Raw genomic sequence first — 18062 nt, forward strand, 5'->3', positions numbered from 1 at the left:
CTCCTTCTTCTTGTGATTCTTGAGTGATTTCTAACATATCTAAACATGTAGTAAGCTTTAAAACACTCTAGGGTAGAAGTACTTACAATACGGAGCAAAAGATTGAAGATCCTTGGGAGAGAATTCGAGCTTTTCTCTAGATGAAATGGAAGAAATGAACTAAAAATGGCTAAGTGCCCTTTATATAGTCCGTTGAGCTTTTGGTCCAAAAATATTATCTGAGCCGTAAACTCCAACCTCGTGGAGTTTTGAAACTTTCATGATGCCGAAAATACTCTAGGGCATCCTCTCTCCTTCTATCACCCGAAGTGTAAATCCTAACATACTCAAACTTGTTCCAAAAAGTTTGAAACTTAGCAGCAACTTTTGTGACTTCTATTGTATTGCAGGTTGAACAAAATTGAAATTCCGGGTTGTCACATCAAATTTCCGTTAGAAGGAATTTCGTCCCGAAATTAGAATTTAAGTAAGGAAGTAGGCATGAATAATCGAGATAAGGAGGTGGGACAACTTCCTAATCGATTGGTTCTCGCGCTCACAAGTGAATTCGGGTCCCCAGTTGGTATCCCACCGAACCATCACTAATGGGAGGCGGCGTTGCTTCGTCCGCTTGACCTCTCGGTCGATGGTCACTACGGCTCTTCTACGAAGGCGAGGATCTCGTTGATCCCGATCTTGTCGAGTGGGATTATGAGAGTCCTGACGGAAAGGTACGGTTTCAAGTTCGAGACGTGAAGGGTAAAATGTACGTTACTGAATTCGTGGGGGTAGGTTGGGTTTGTGAGTTACAGGACCGATTCTGGCAAGAATCTTGGAGGTCTTAACTATTTTGGAATTGGCTTACCATGTTTTCCAAAGCGTATCAAGCCTTCCCAGAGTGAGACTTCAAAAAGGATTTGGTCTCTCACTTGGAATTCCAAGGTTTTTCTTCCTCTTGCTTGTCTTCCCAGTCAAGGGTCACTCCCTTCTGAGTCAAAGTCATAAGAGGTTTCGTGATTCGCGAGGAGTTCTAGATGAACTCTCAACAGTTGGTCAGTGAGACCCAGAATTTGGCGAATTCTCGTCGGCGTCTTCGGTGCTGACAAATTCTCAACGGTTTTGATTATTGGAAGGGTCCTCAAAATCCCCACATCACTAATAGTGTGCTTCAGGAATTTGACTCTTCCAATCTAAAGCTCGCATTTAGAGAACTCTACGTAAAGTTTCTCTGATCGAAATGTTTCCAAGGTTTGTTGTAGATTGCTCTTTATGATTTCCTTCTTACTATGGGAGTAGACAAGTAAGTCATTTACAAAGAGCATGACGAACTGATCCCAGTAAGAATGGCCCTATTCATTAAGCTCATGAATACTATGGGCGTATTGTCACTACAGACTTGCAGTGTCCGCATCGAGTTCGGAAGGTAGTCCTCGGGACATCCTTCGCTAACACTCGAAACTGGCGATATTCGGATCTCGGGTCCATTTCTGAAAGGTACATCTTTCCTTGTGGGTGGGTCAACTGATTCATCTATGCGGGGCAGAGAGTAATGATTTCTAATGGAAGTCCTATTGAGGTCTCTAAAGATGAGGTACTTCTGGCATGAGTACTTCAGAGCTCTGAAATGATGGTTTCGCTAGCAAGACGTTTTCGGAGAAAGAGGTGTAGGCACGAAACTGATATTGTGAAGCTCAAATTGACTCAAGTTGCACGAAAATGTTGGAATCATATGGAAACTAAAGACATTAGATTTGAACATAAGGCGTTATAGACAAAACACCATAGTGCAACCTTTAACAGAGTTACAGTACTTTAGATTTTCAACAAGACTACCGCTGCGAACAAGGTATACTACAAAAGGCAAGCATAAGCAGCATGAGGGTCCCTTAACTGACGAGATCTCGCAAAAGATAAGACTCGAGTTGCACTAGCTTTAAAAAAAATTTAAGCGCATAGAAAATACTAACGATTGGAAGGGAACATATACTATAGTAGGGTCCTTCGTTGCCTCTTTCCATTCTGAGGTCAAACTCCTCCGGATTCGCTGTCGTTCTTCCCTGCTGGGTAGTCCCTCTTGAAGTTTCCCATGACGCCACATAGATGGCATATCCGATAGGTTTGGACATTGGTGGTTGAAGTAATGTGTTGGATCTAGGTCCTGCAGCAGCTGGTAGTATGTCCATTCTTGTTGCACTTAAAGCAATGTAATGGACGACAACTTCCCAGATGATGAAAGCTACATTCATAGCATTTCGGTAGGTTTCCAGCATATTGCCTGGCTGGTGTAGGGACAAATGGGATACCAGAAGGAATGGTAGTATGAGGTACAGATGTCGTAGTCGTGAATGTCGTTACTGGTGTTTGTTTCTTGTTCGCCCCTCGAAGTGATTTGTCCTTAGTTTTAGCCCAAAACTTCCATTTGTTACTCTTGGTCTTGGAACTCGGGGTGTCGTGGTAGTTTGTTGCCCATTGTGGTACTTGATTGTTACCTGGATTGGAATTTTTGTCAACAATCCCGTTAACATTCGCGTTGTTAGCGTTAAGGTGGGTCATAATAGCTGACACGGCAGCCGAGACTACAGCTTGAAAGGTAGCCGCATCGATCTGAAGTGTTGGTGTTTGGTTGTTGGGTTGATCGTTTTTCTTCGGCAACATGATTCTGTTACACGGAAAAAAATGAATTTTTGAGCGAGTATGATTGAACCTAGACGTAGTTCGATCGTTCATGTAAAGAATAGAAGCATGTTCTCATGGGTTCGACCTACATCCCTATGATGCAGTCCTAGCAAAGAGTGGAAGTAAGTTCGTACAATGGTCTCAAGACGTCTGTCGTTCAAGCCGAGGCATCATTGGTTGGTGAATAACATGATCCAACCCTTGAAAGTGGCTTGAAAATGATTCTGGAGTTAAATTACTATAGTCCAAAAACTTGACTAAAGCAAGTTTCAGATAGACTCCAATGAAGGTATGATGAGAGTATTTGAACAAAAACGTGACACGGAAGTTAGCCGACTGTCAACATCATCGATGTTTAAGATGTAATAAGCTTAGGAAAATTTGACCTTATAGAAGGTCTTACATCATATCCAGAGTAGCAAAGTTTTTGGCCGCATAAAGGCCTAACTAAAGGTACCTATAGTACAAGGCAGTTCCATAGAAAATGCCACATAGGACATAGACAGGAACACGGTTCTTTAAAACAAGAAGGAAAGTAAATAATCTCCTACTGGTGACGATCATTCCTCTGGTGAACTCTGGTGATGATCATTCCTCGAGTTGGTTATGAGTTTCACGCATCCTTTGATTTGTTACAATCGTTTGATATTCAGTATGCTCTAGGTTGTCTGGACTATATACTCTAGTGTATAGAATTTGTGACTATGGGTAACAACCTTTCTTTGGTTAATCGACATGATGGAATAGTGTATGGATAGTTCCATTTTCATCATGTTGTTCTCCCGTGAGTTCCTCAGCTCTCTTACCTATAGTGTAAGTGGTGTATTCTACTACATCCATGTTCCCTATCATGGATTTGATTTTTTGGAGAAGCACGGTGTTATTGACTGAATTGTCAATGAGAGGAATGGACCTGAGGAGTCATGGATGACTTTGTAGCTTTGTACCTCGAGGGTATTAATTTTCTCCAAGAGTGTTCGTGAACCATCCCGGTTCTTGTAAGGAGGTTTTCTTCCTTTAGGTGGAAATATCATATCGGGAATAAGGGAGAATCCTTTCCTTAGGATTATTCATGCAAAGCGTTCCACCTAAAACTGACCAGTAGGGATAGTACACTGGTGGAGTTTGAACGGTTGACTATTCATCTGTTAGTCCTTCTCCTTCCATGATTTCTCTATATTATATTTGACCGTTCCTTTCTATTGTTCAAATCCCCCCCCCCCCATCAGTTGGTTCTTTAGATGGCCTGTCCTTAGAAAGATCCTTGCCATTTTTGGAAGATAAGGGAGAGAGAAATTTGGGGACTACTAAACGATCGACGGGAACTACAGGTTTCTCTTTACGAAGTTAGCATGGTTATTGGTTCTTTTTTCTTCTTCGGATTTAGGCAAACTAGGATAATTCAAATGTTATCTCAGGTTTTGAAGTATTTTTATGATTTTTTTAAATCTATGTGTTATTTTGCAGTTGATATGAAGATTCTAATGAGGGTACTAGGTATCTGTAGCTAATCATGAGAACATCCATCAATCTCTAAAACTCTCAACCATTTCATTATTGTACTATGTGAAACTCATCGCTCAAGGTTGGTTGTGCACCGACCCGACCATAAATAATATAGGCGTGCATTCCATGTTTAATTATGGTGCGACTTATGTATGATACTAACCTTAGTAGGGGTGTTTGACCTAAAAGGTTGAGTTAGTAGTTTTGGTTGAAGCTATGTTAGAATTTTTATTAAGTGTGTTCCCATCGCGAGACAAAGTGTGTGTGTGCGTGTGTGTGTGTATGTGTGTGTGTGTGTATATATATATATATATATATATATATATATATAACTATTATATATTATTGTTAGTGAGATTCGTAGTATTATTAGATTTTGTTTTCTACTCCAAGACTACCAAGCACGATTGAGGTCCAAATAGGACGCAACGAAGGGTAGGACCATTTTAGCAATTAAGTCGTTCTAAAATCCAGTAACACAAGCGATACTTCAAACTAGTTACCTCTCCTATGAGTAGTTAAGAAGTAGTGTAATCATTAATAATACTTTTATTAGGAGCCTATAGCTATTGTTGTATTTCCTCTTTCAAGGATACAAGCTCTCTATAGCCAATTTAGATTTGATAACAATCTATCACACCCCGACTGAGGCGGCAGAACATGTTAGGCTGTGCGACTTAGTTCATGGATCACAAAAAAATAGAATATACATCACAAGTACAACAATAGCAACACAACAGTTATATTGAACATTAAAGTTTGAATACATGGTTCATACAGATAATAATAGTAAGTACATGAATTTGCCTTAATAAATAGGCCGATATAACAAGAACTAAAGAAAACTAGGTTTCCCAAAATGCATTAACATTTATTCTTCTAAAAGCTGGTTCAATGATCTCCTGAGAATACATGTAGTTTGAGAGTCAATACAGAGGTTGGTGAGAGTTACAGGCTTTCTGCTAACCACAGTAATGATAATTTTTAAAAATAAGTCTGAAAAGTATTTCTCTTCTAGTTAGAACCTTGTTTGAAAATGTTGCATAAAAAAGAGAAATCATAAGTAAATCCATACTTAAAATGTTTGATAAAGAGAGAAATCATAAATAAATCCTTACTTAAAATGTTTGCTACAGAGAGAAATTATAGGTAAACCCATACCTAAAAGATTTGATGCAGAGAGAAATCATAAGTAAATCCCACTACTAGAAAAACAGCCTTTTACGATGCACAATGCGTGTTGTAAAACGCTCGGACGATGCGCAGATATGTGTCAATGAAGGCCCTATCATAATGAGAGACGACACGCTTTTGTGCGTCGCCTATTTACGACGCGTATTTATGACACGAATTTACGACGCACGATTATGACACGCAATGCGTATTAAGGAATGCCCTGTCATAAAGGAAGATGACACGCATTTGCGTGTCGTAACCTTACGACGCGCGTATTTATGACACGCAATGCGTATCAAGGAAGCCCCTGTTATAAAGGAAGACTACACGCATTTTGCGTGTCAAAATTTTAAAGGTTTTTTAAATTATATATTTTTGATAGATTTATTAATTTTCAAATTAAATAACACTTTAAAAGTCTAATAATACAAAATAAAATATCATAAACAATAAAGATAATTCATTACACTAATATGTCAAATACAAATAATCATTCCAATAGTAAGTAAATGTAACACATTGCTAATATTGCATGATATTTATTATAGAAAACAAATCAATATAAGTTGTAACATAAATTTACAAACTAATTAGATACAAAAAATATGAAAAACTTGAAATCAATGAGATTAATAGTTCTAATAGAAGCTTCACATGAGATACATACAGTTGGACCAGTAAGCAAGGATGTTCCCAAATCCACAATAGCAGCACAAGAACACGTACACGATATCTTCTGCTAGAAAGTGTCAATCAAAAACTATTGTTGAAGGTTGCCATGATAGTTGTTAAGGTTTGAGCATAACAAGAAACCAATTAGTGTTGGGAACTCTAAATTTATTGTCACCATTATCATGTATACTCTGGACAAAAAAATAAATATAAAATGGAAATGAGTCAAAAGCTTAACTGTTTGGGCTATTTTTGTTTGTTTTTTTTTTTTACAATTTAATCTCACCTTGATGGCATTCTTAATTTCTGCAAGAACTAATGGTATCATTTTTACAACTTGGGCATATGAATACTTCTTGGCAAATGCATCAACAATGTCTTTTTGGCCAATGTCAATCATATAAAGTGCTCGTTGAAACCCATCATCATTTATCATCTTTTGTGAACTTGAATATATCACCGCAAAAAACTAAACTTACAAATCCCAAAATTGAATTTTTAGGTAAGATAAATTGCATGATATAAAAATCAATTGATAAGTGGCTTTTTATGGTAGGAAGGGCATAAATGTCATTCCGACATTCCGATGATAAACCTAAAACGTTCACATGAAAGGCTCTCTCAAGGCTGGGGGCAAGTTTAGTTCAGGCTCAGAAGTAGGAATATCCAAATTTGGAATATCCCATTTTCAAATCAAAGAAAAAAAATCAATTATTGAAAATTTTAAAATCATATTTCACAAGGAGTGTTAATACTTAAAGAACTCAAAAGGGTACATTGGTCGCAAAATCTTTGGAAACTAATCTTGCACAAACTCCCTACAATGAATGAGAGAAAGATTAAGAAATTATCACATAATGAGCTGAATTTCTATATTAGGTTGTCCTTTGTACATTAAGTCAAAAATCTTAGGGGGATTAAGCCATACATACCTCTATCAAAAGGTAAAAGCTTCAAGCTTCAAGTGTAATTGTCATACATGAAAGAAAACAGATAAAGGAATGTGTATATATAACATGGCTTTCAAAACTCACTTGATATTTACTCGCTTCAAGATTTGCAAACACTTAAAATGGAATGTTGGATCATTTTCACTGTTACATAAATTATGCTTTGAAGAATTACTTGTGCACATGACAAGTTAGCACATGAAATTTGTGAATTTTTGGGCTAGTCTGCACTCTTGTATTAAACTGCACTTTTGTGCTTACACTTAAGTTAATCACTTGGTAAGAATGAAAATAGACTTCCATACCTAATTATAGGCTTTTACCTCATGGTATTTGGAGTCTTTATGAATTTATTATGAATTTTCGAAGTTGATTGATGCAAACAGTGGGCTGCATGGACCAGTCTGCAAAGATCGGTACTTATACCCTTAAAGGAATTTGAATTAGGAAAAGTGGTCCAATATTCAGTGAAACTAGATACACTAACCTTTCCATAAAACTAGACTTCATGATTTTTGGACAATCTGATGGCCTTGTATGATTCTTATAAGATAGGGACAGATTGCAGCAACGTGTTGAAACATTTCATGACAGCATCAAACAAAATGGGATAAACAACTCACTTAAACTTAGAATCGGAATAGGAAAACAAAGAAAAAATGTAGTAGACATTCATAACTTTCCATATTGAAAACACCATTAAAATTATCAATCTAAAACCATTTCCCTTTCTATGGCATGAATTACCATTCTGCCCTTCTCTTCTTCCTCATTTTCTGCTGCATTTTCAGAAAGAAAATAAAAAAAAATGTGTCGTAAAGAGGGTGAAAATCATGGTACTTAAGTGCTGCAGCAAATGATGCAAGAAAAATCACACTCTAACAGAATACGAATTGAGAGTCATTCCATTCCATCAAAATCCTTTAAAAATATTGTTTGTTGGGATTTCTGCAACTGCTTCATTCAAATATTCCCTAAGAATCCTGTAGCTTAAATATAATCCACCTTCTATTGCTACAACTGTTCTTCTCATTTTCCCACTTTTTCCACTTTTAACCCTTCTACTTGTAATCCCTGCATTCCCATCCCTACCCATATTTTTCAAAATCCCCACAAAGCCCGCAGCTGCTAACCTTGCAGCTTGTCACCACATCACATATTTTCACCACCAGTTTTCTCACTTTCAATGGAACATCATTTATCTGATAATTAATTAAAAAAACACATCTTTTGTCAAAAAAGAAAATAAACCTAGATTCAAAAAAGTATTTTATTATATAGAAACTAGGAAAAATCTTACATTTAGGGTTTCTTCTAGAATCTTGGCAACTTCACTCAGGTTTGGGGTGTCATCTTCATGCATAGCAGCCATTAATGGTGTACCAAGTATTTTCAAGAAACAAAATATAAATTTACCTTTTTTGTAATCCCATTTGCTGAGAACTTTTTATCAATCTACACAATGTACTTTACATTTCTACCCCTATATTGGTAAAAAGAGTAAAGAATTTTCGTTTTATGATATACCTTAACACGAATGTTGCTGAAAGCTTAGCGGAAACTAGTCCAAAAATATCTGATTCTAATGACATTTTGTGAATTACTCTTCTTACAATGTAACCTAAATACATTCCCGATATCATTTTCTCAAAACCCTGTATTATTAATCACAAAAATCGTATCAAGTAAAAAAATATGGAAATTACAGAATGAAAATTATCTTGGATAAAAATAATTAAATTAACCTGATCATTTGGGTTCTGACTTTCTGCATCAAGATCAATGTCATATGATGTTCTAGGTAAATGTGAGGACCAAAAGTTACCCCATTCCATGTTTATAACCTAACTAAAGTTAATTTACATTACATAAGTGAATTGAACTATTATTTTTTATAAATTAATTGATAATTGAAAGACTAAAGATACCATGCCTCCTGAAGTCATGAGAAGACCTTGACATTTTATAACAGCTTCAGCTCTCTCCAAATAACATGCATTTGTTCCTGTTCCAATTACAACTGCTGCAACTGTATCTTTATCATAGAAATGTCTAAGAGCTAATGTCCCAAAACTATCATTCACCTATATATAATATTTTAAAATCATATTAATAATCTTAACAACTATACGGAATTACATAATAACAATGAACAAAAGTCCTTACAAGTAGGACTCTTTCATGCATCACACTAAATTGGAAACAAGGTAAAATCAATTGAGTTCTTGTAGTCTAAAAATGATACTCAAACAACTTTGGAAAGATCTATATACAGTCATACCAGGTACCTTGAGCTAGAAATTTCACATCAACCAATGGGATGTCAACAAGCACCGATCCATTTTGTAGAAGGTTCCTAATTGATGACTTTAGCATGAATGATTTTGAAGGCGATCGGTACCTAGGACTCCCACTCAGATGAAATTGCAAAGAGAGAAGAGAGAGAGAGAGAGAGAGAGAGAGAGAGAGAGAGAGAGAGAGAAGATTACCAGATGGGCTGATTCTCAACCTTACAAAGGTTTCATGATCTGTTTATTTTCTAAGAATATCAACAAAATGCAAGAAGATCAACTTCAGTAGATAGCAGAATGAGTGTGGATGGGTCCGATTTATCATCATCAAAAAGCTCTGATCTTTCTGATAGTATAGGATCTCCAGTCTCTTCTGAAAAAAACCCTAAAAAGACAAATCACAATCGATCCAATAATTGGTGATTTTGACCCAGGAGGGTTGTAATATTGATGATATAGAGGTGCAGAAAATGGCTTCAAAGGCGTCATCATCTTCAGGGTGAAAACAGAATTTGGACTCGATTTAACTAGGATTTGAGTTGCATAAATTAACAGGAGAAGAAAAGTAGATAGACACTGCCGATTTTTCTTAGACAGATGATCATTCGGTAGGAGCATGGCCGATGGGGAAGGACAGTATTCGGAAAAGGTGAGGAACGACATGTTTGATGAGACCGATAATAAGGAGGTCAGGAGTAGGGGATAAGCGGATCGAAGAGGAGATTGATAAGATGAAAGATAGAAAAAAAGGTAGAAGGCGGGTTTTCAAAATTTTGGGGATTTCGTTTCCCCCTGTCTAAAGGCACGTTTGATTAAAATTATAAAGCAACAGACATAGAGGACGCGTGTTTAAGATAAAGTGCCTTCCATGTTTTTAATTTTTTTTCTTTAGATACTAATTTAAGGGCACGCAAAAACGGGTGACGTAAATCCTTAAATTTTTTGAAAAGATGACACTATTTAAGGTCACTCTCTTTTGTGTAACATAAATCAATGCGTGTCGTGGTTTGCGTGTCATTAAAGGCATATATTATAGTAGTGTCCGTACTTAAAGTGTTTGATACAGACAATAATCATAAGTAAATCCATACTTGAAATGTTTGATGTAGAGAGACATCATTAGTAAATCCATACTTAATGTGTTTGATACAGACAATAATCATAAGTAAATATGTACATGAAATATTTGATGTAGAGAGAAATCATTAGTAAATCCATACTTAAAGTGTTTGATATAGAGATAAACGAATCTATGGTTTCTAGTTAAATTGTCCAGTTAATGTTGATGGTGATTCCTATAACCGAACTATGTGACTAGATATAATCTTTTATGACGTTTCATTGGATGTCGTGGATAGATGACAAAAGATATTTATCACTCGCTTTGATTGATCTGTCGAGGTTGTAGCTAGTAATCGTGGGTGTGGGTGTCAACCCGTATAGATCTATACATACGTATCTCGCTCTAAGGATTAACGGTTAGAGAAAAGTGGATATACTAAGTGGTTAAACTTAGGTAATGAATAATGTCTCACTATAAAAGCCATTAAGTAAGGTATATGATATAGTTGTTCTATAAAAGTCGCTTGATATATTCGTGAAAGTGTATATTACTCGGTTAAATAGATATTAAATTGCTAAGTGCATGAATAAATTCCAAATATATAAGTGTTATAATTTCTACATATCTATTTATCATATGTACAAATCTATGCATGATATATATAAAATAATGCAAAGTTGATAAACATTCATAACACATATTGTTGATATGCATTACTTCGTAAAATCATAATATTCTTATGATTTATAATTTCTGACATGCAACATATAAATTATATTTTCTAGTTACAACATATTTTAAACCCCTATGACATGCGTATGTCATGATAAAAACTAGTCATGATATATTATTTTGAAAAAAATATCGTTTTAAGCTAAATATGGTTCAACATGCATTTTTCATAATCGATATACGTTTTTCATATGTAGTCTCCCCCAAAACGTGACGTTCCATACGTTCAAAATAAACCTTTGGAACTATTTTTGTTAGCTAATAAAACCAAAGGGTAGTTTTTGTATTAATTACTAAGTATATGGTGGTTTCGCTAAAATAATTAATTATAGGGACTATTTTTGTTAAACTCAACCAAAGGAGGAGCTAAAGCAATTATTTTAAACCAAATTTTGGGAGAAAGGGACTTAATCAGTAAAAAATTACAACGGAAGGTTAAACCGTTTATTTTAATTCCAAGTTAGGAATGGAGGGACTAATTTGAAAAGATGATACACAAGAGGGTTGATTTTAAATAAAATCAAAAGAAGTCTCCACTATACAATCTTGTTTAAGTTACAGATTGTGAAGAGGAAAAACGAGACCCACTTCAAGGTCACATGTTCGACTGAATATTTACGAATGAACAGAAACAAAATTTTTCCAAGGTGGCGGTGTCGACTTACAATAGCAGGTGGTGGCTAGAGTAACTCGACAGCAGCAACTCGGTGGTGGCGGTGGGTTGATCACGATGACAGTGGGGTGGCAATGGTAGCTCCACGGCCTTCGTTCCTTGTTCTTTTCGCGAGAACAAGAGAGAGAGAGAGAGAGAGAGAGAGAGAGAGAGTATGTGTGTAGTGGTGTTGATTATGATGGCATGTGCAGAATAAGAAAGATCTAGTGAATCATCATACAAATCATGAACACATGGAGTAAATAAATATTGTTCAAGCTCTCATTAGTTTTTATTAGAAAGAGTACAAATGGGTATGCTAGATTCTTCCTCTAAAACTAATACTCTCCAAATGGTTCCTTGTATAATGGGTGTCACTTACTTCGTAATTATAGGAAAGACTTAACCCATTTACACATACAAGAGGGTAAGCCTAAACACTCCACATCCAAGCATGACTTTGCACCCTAACATTATCCCCCTCAAAGTTAGGATTGGATGTTCTGGCTTCAATATCCAAGGAGCCCACACTATCAAGACCAAATTCCCCTCAAAATAATACCGGTCTTTAAATCCGCAAATGAATACCTAAAAAACTGGAGAAGCTTCGAATACCCACTTTTCATTCTCCCATTTTTATAATAAAAAATGATTATAAAACCCATTAAGGGTGAGAAGCGCCCGAGGATTAATCTTCACAATACTTCCCTTGATGTGTGCCAAAAATGAAACCTTGAAAATCGTGCATCGAAAACAATCACGAAAAAGCCTCGAAAAAATTTCCAATTTATGAAAGTTTTTGACTTTTGGGTGAGAGTTGCAAAATTTTCTAAAATCCAGGTTAAAAAAAATATCGCTTTCAAGATTCTGTAGGGACCCATTGTGCCAAAAACAGCTTAAGATGCAAAACTCTACCCTATTTGCGAAACTGGGCATAAAGTGTAAATTCGCACCAACTGCAGGGACTGAACTTGCAAAATCTTCAATTTCTCAGCTTTGTTAGCCCTGTTTCGAAATTGGGTATTTTCTACCAATATTTCGAAACTGCAAGGACTCACTTCGAAACTTCTACATTCTTCACAATTTTTGCTCAAAATTCGAAACTGAACTATTTATGCCACATCGACAAAAGATGAGGGACCAATTTTGAAACGTGGTTATCTTCCCTAATTCTTTACACAGGTAATGAAATCAACAGGTTTCGCTTTTAAACGCAAGAATTCGACTAACAAATCATCTTCTTGATCATTCAAAGGGAAATCGAAAACGAAGCCATGCGAATCACTGAATAATACCTTGACCATTCAATCGCTTAACTGTCGCTTCCCTATTACAAGGGTTCCCAAAATCATTGACATCAAAATCAACGCTTCGCTTTTTAGTTAACAAGACTTCATTCTCAACAAGTACGGCTTCGTTTTTCGATAACCGAAAATCGATTTCACTTCTCAATCGACCATCTAGTCATCAATCGACCTAACAAAAGTTTTTGATGTCAACCGCTTCAGCCTTCATTTTTCAGTTAACACACATCCAAAATTCATCTTGACCATCAAGGCTTCGAAAATTGAACTTTCAAAATCATTAATCCATTTAAAGTCGACTCCAAAATCCATTCACCTAAATTCCATCTATCGACGATCTATCCTTCTCAAGAAATTTTCGAACCGTCAATTAGGACATCAGTATACAACTTTCGTTGTCGGCATATCAATTCTCAACTTCAAGGATTCAATACTAGTCGATATCAAACAACAAACCCACATTGACATCAACAAATCAAGTCCATCACTTCTTCACTTTTCATTCAAGATCGACTCCACATCAACGACTCTTGACGATTCAACCCAAAATCAACAACACACTTCGATTCAAATCGACATCCAGAATCGAGTTTTCGTCATCAAGAACATCGACACCTCCAAATTCGAAATTAGACTCAAATTAGACTAGATTTCGACTCTTTCGGCCTCAAAACAACTTGTAACTATCGATTTCAGCATACAATTCACCGATTCATCTCTTGTATTCCAACTTTGAATTTTTCACAGTTTGGCTTTTCTAAGTGAAACACCAAATTGATAATTCAAACACCAATTTTTGGATCAAAAACTTGATAAACTAACTGTTCTTCACAAAAATTTCAAAGTGCTTGACCAATTTTATCAAAATCAATAAGTCAGATGCTGATGTCTGTGTGATGTCTTGAAAAAAATCGATTTCATCACATATTAAATTAAAACTCATTTTTAAATAAAGATTCATCAACGATCGGAAAGAAACAATGAGAAACCGAGATTAAGAAATCAAGATCAATTGATTATGAAGATGATGAGCTGAACGTACAAGTAAGATATACGTATGTCGACTGACGCTCAGAATTCGGATTTACTCAAACAGATCGAATCCTTTTTAAAAATAATGATTGGGCTCAATGAAATGTGATGGATTAAACACATTTTGGGCTTAAAGATAGAATGAATACTAAAAAAATGTGTTGTAGGATGGGTTTCGATAGATGAACAGTAACATTTCAAACAACAAAAAATTTGATTTCGAAATTTAAAAAGAAATATGAGAATATGATTTTGGTTTTGATCTAAACAAAAATAATTGTATCAACAATGAGGTTGAAACGGATTAGATCCAATGAGGCAAATCGATCAAAAATGACAAACGAAAAATACAGATCGAAATCATGGATGTTTTGGAATCCATTTGAGAATTTGAGATACCTTTTTGACGAATCGAGTTCCATTTTCAGTGAACAAATCAAATTTAGAAGATCTTGAATCTTTTGTTGGAACAAGAAAATCTCCAATTTGAACATTGTACCATATACTATGTGTGATGTACAACTCGTTCTTCGTGTTCTTCAACGATCCAAGAACATCTTCATAAGAACCACCAACACTTTTGGGTTTTGACTTAAAATTCAATGCAACCTTTGGAAATTTTTGCTTTGGAACCCAAATTTGCTTCAAGAATTTCGGATTCACAACAACATTCAATGATTTTTGTGAATAAACCCGCTTGTTTTTATGTTTAATCTTCTTCTTCTTTTTCTTTCTCATCTTTTTGCATCTTGAAGATTTGATTTCATGAACAAACCCACTTTCCACAACTTCAACTTTGTGAGTTTGAATCAAATCTTTTAGAGTTTGATACTTGTGAATTTCTTGGATCACCGGCTTCCGATAACGAATCATGCCTTCAAACGAATCACAAGAACACAAAATATCATCAGTTTGAACTCCAATCAAGCAAAAAACTTTTTCATCTTCATGAGAATCAACTTAAATCTTCTTATCATGAACTTCAAGAACATCACATTGAACTTCATTGTCTTGAACTTCAACAGACTTAAGAGCACAAAGATCATTTGGATTTTCAATTAGAGAAATGTATTTCTTATTTAAAAAATCTCGTTCTTCTCCTTCCTTTTGATTTCTACTACGGACTAATATGGACAAGGCAATTTTATTCAACCATACAATCTTACAAAGTGGTTAAAAAATCAAGCTTTCATTATCATCCTTCAAATCTCCATAAGAAACCATATTACCCCATGAAATCAACTTGCTTAACACCAACCCAAAAAATTGATCTTAATTGACTTTGTATTTGATATATTCAATGATTATTATCCAACAATCATACGGCAAATCCACCATGATCACAAAACTTGAAATATTTTTAGAGAGAGAAAGTAAAAATCACTTGAATTCTAGTGAAAAAATCGAATTATGAATAGAATCAAAGATGAATTCGATTTCTAGAATCCAATCTCTTAGTAACACGAACATCAAAGATCAAAAAATGAATCACCAAGTTTAGATTGCCACCATGGATCAATTATTGATCAAATCAAGAACACCCGCTCTGATACCAGTTGTACTGGTGTTGATAATGATGGCATGTGCGGAAAAAGAAAGATCTAGTGAATCATCATACAAATCATGAACACATGGAGTAAATAAATATTGTTTCAAGCTCTCATTATTTTTTATTAGAAAGAGTACAAATAGGTATGCTAGATTCTCTCTCTAAAACTAATGGTCTCCAAATGGTTCCTTACATAATGGGAGTCACTCACCTCCTAATTATAGGAAAGACTCAACCCATTTACACATACAAGAGAGTAAGCCTAAACACTCCACATCCAAGCATGATTTTGCACCCTAACAGAGAGAGAGAGAGAGAGAGAGAAAGGGGGGAAGGCAAACGAAAGGAAGCAGCAACAGTCGGTGGAGGGTGTTTTATGGTGGCTGAACTGTCACAAAAATAAAAGGGAAGGGGATGCTCCTCGGTGGTTCACCGTAGTGATGGGTTTTGAGCACTACATCATTCCTATGGTGTACATGCAAACCCTAAAGCTTTGGATCTAGTTTGTCTAATGAACATTCAATAATCATCAAAAGCCATAAACCCTATATCTAGCATTCAATAATCAATATTATCATAATATAGGGTTTAGATCTTACCTTTGATTGTTATGTAGCAATAACAATCTATTCCTTCTTGTAATTGGCTTCTAAAAGCTTAGTGTCACAAGTGTCACACCTCTAATGGCTCAGAAACACCAAGAGCAAGAGGATGACTTAGGAGAGGAGAAGGAGGCATTAAAAACGTCCAAGAAACTCCAAGGAATGCTTAGCCACGTTTTGGGTGCCCTAGGGGTCTTTATATAGTGAGGCTATTAGGGTTTTGAACTAGGAAACCCTAATCTGACTAATTAGGCCCTAAGCAGCCCATGGAGTCCCTCCTTAGAGGCCTTGGACGAATTCTCATGGGTTTCCCCATAGGTTTCATCCACTCCATCCTCTATGGAGTCCATTAGCCCAATATCCAACTATCACACAATTGACAGTTCTAGCCCCCTTTATTTAATTAATGTCTTTTAGCCACAAAATTAATTCTTATTAACTCTTGGCTAATATTAATTAAACAATATGATTTCTCTTTTAATATATTATTCATATAATATATTAATAAATCATAATTAATCTTCTTTCTCCACAAATCATCCTATCAAGTTGCTTTGGTGAAGGCAACCCAAAAGGACCATGCTCAAAATCGGGTACATACCAAAGTAGTTATGGACTTAGACACTAATCCAACAGTCTGCCACTTGGATAAGTCTAACAACTATTATGCGCATGACTTCAAACCTGATCAACAATCATAGCTTTCAAAAGCCACTGTCAACTCTGATCATATCAGAAGTGTGTCCTATTGATAAAGGATCATATATTCCTCCATTCTAGATATCGTATGAACTGAGACATGGACTTAAATCATACTCTATGTTCATGTGTTGTTTCCCGATTTCCGATTTATGACGACTGACAACAGACTGTAATTGAACACATCAACTTAGTCCCGGCTTGGCCAAGTGCTTAGGTGTCATCACTAAATCATCGAGGGGCCCACAGATATCGCTTTTATCCCATTTTGGGTGAAAGGAATGGATAAACTTCGACTCAATGCTCGCTTGTACTCACTCACGAAATCACACACAACAATACATTTTATAACACCAAGTTACTGGTGCGTTTACATATTATCAATGTGTAACCGACTCGCAAGATACAACTCACACATTTCGGTTTCAAGAATATAAGATATTATCATCTCACCAATCACTCGTAATAAAATCCATGAAGCGATCCTAGTGAGTGTGGGTTTAACCCAATGCTCAAATCATATTCATAAGCAATCATGAACGTTGCAGCAAACATTTGCTATGTGTAATACACTTTAGTCAATCTACAAACCATTCATGACAATCTTCTTTCATACCTACTCCCAAAGTATGAGCGACTGTGGAACGTTCAAATAATCTTATTATTCAGGAAGTCAAAACATGCAAAGTGAAACACAAGAATAATTGAACCCAATATGGCCCTAAACTTTTGAGTATAAATAAAACTACTTTTATTTAATCACCATATTGATTACACATTATTCATTGTATAATGTTTCGGGTAATCAACTTAGTACTTAAATTATAACAACAATTGTCCCATGCTCTTAACATGCAGAATATGTTTACCTATGGTCCTTACTTTGTGAATAGTATAATTGAATAACATTTTGAATCACACTCATTTCACAATTCCCAATCCTTACCACAAGTGTGAGAATACCAAATTCTTGCCACTTATAGAATATGTTAGATTTTAACATTTTATGCAACAATTCTTTCATAATGTCATAGCGCCAAAGTCACAAAGACTTTGCCAATGAAATTACAAAGTCATCTATTGAAGATTGTTGTAAGACAATTCCATAGACATGAAGTCTCACATTTAAAGCACATTCCTTTGAACATCCTTCTTGCATAAAAGTTTCTAATCTACATA

General features: G+C 35.6%; 1 pseudogene; it reads right to left on the minus strand.

The window, feature by feature from the left end:
- Positions 1 to 7804: 7804 nt before the first annotated feature.
- The window catches only part of LOC111919860 (hexokinase-3-like), a 28290-nt pseudogene continuing 18032 nt past the window's right edge, over positions 7805 to 18062 (minus strand).

The sequence above is a fragment of the Lactuca sativa genome, chromosome 1 (assembly GCF_002870075.4).
Source record: "Lactuca sativa cultivar Salinas chromosome 1, Lsat_Salinas_v11, whole genome shotgun sequence".
Lineage (NCBI taxonomy): Eukaryota > Viridiplantae > Streptophyta > Magnoliopsida > Asterales > Asteraceae > Lactuca > Lactuca sativa.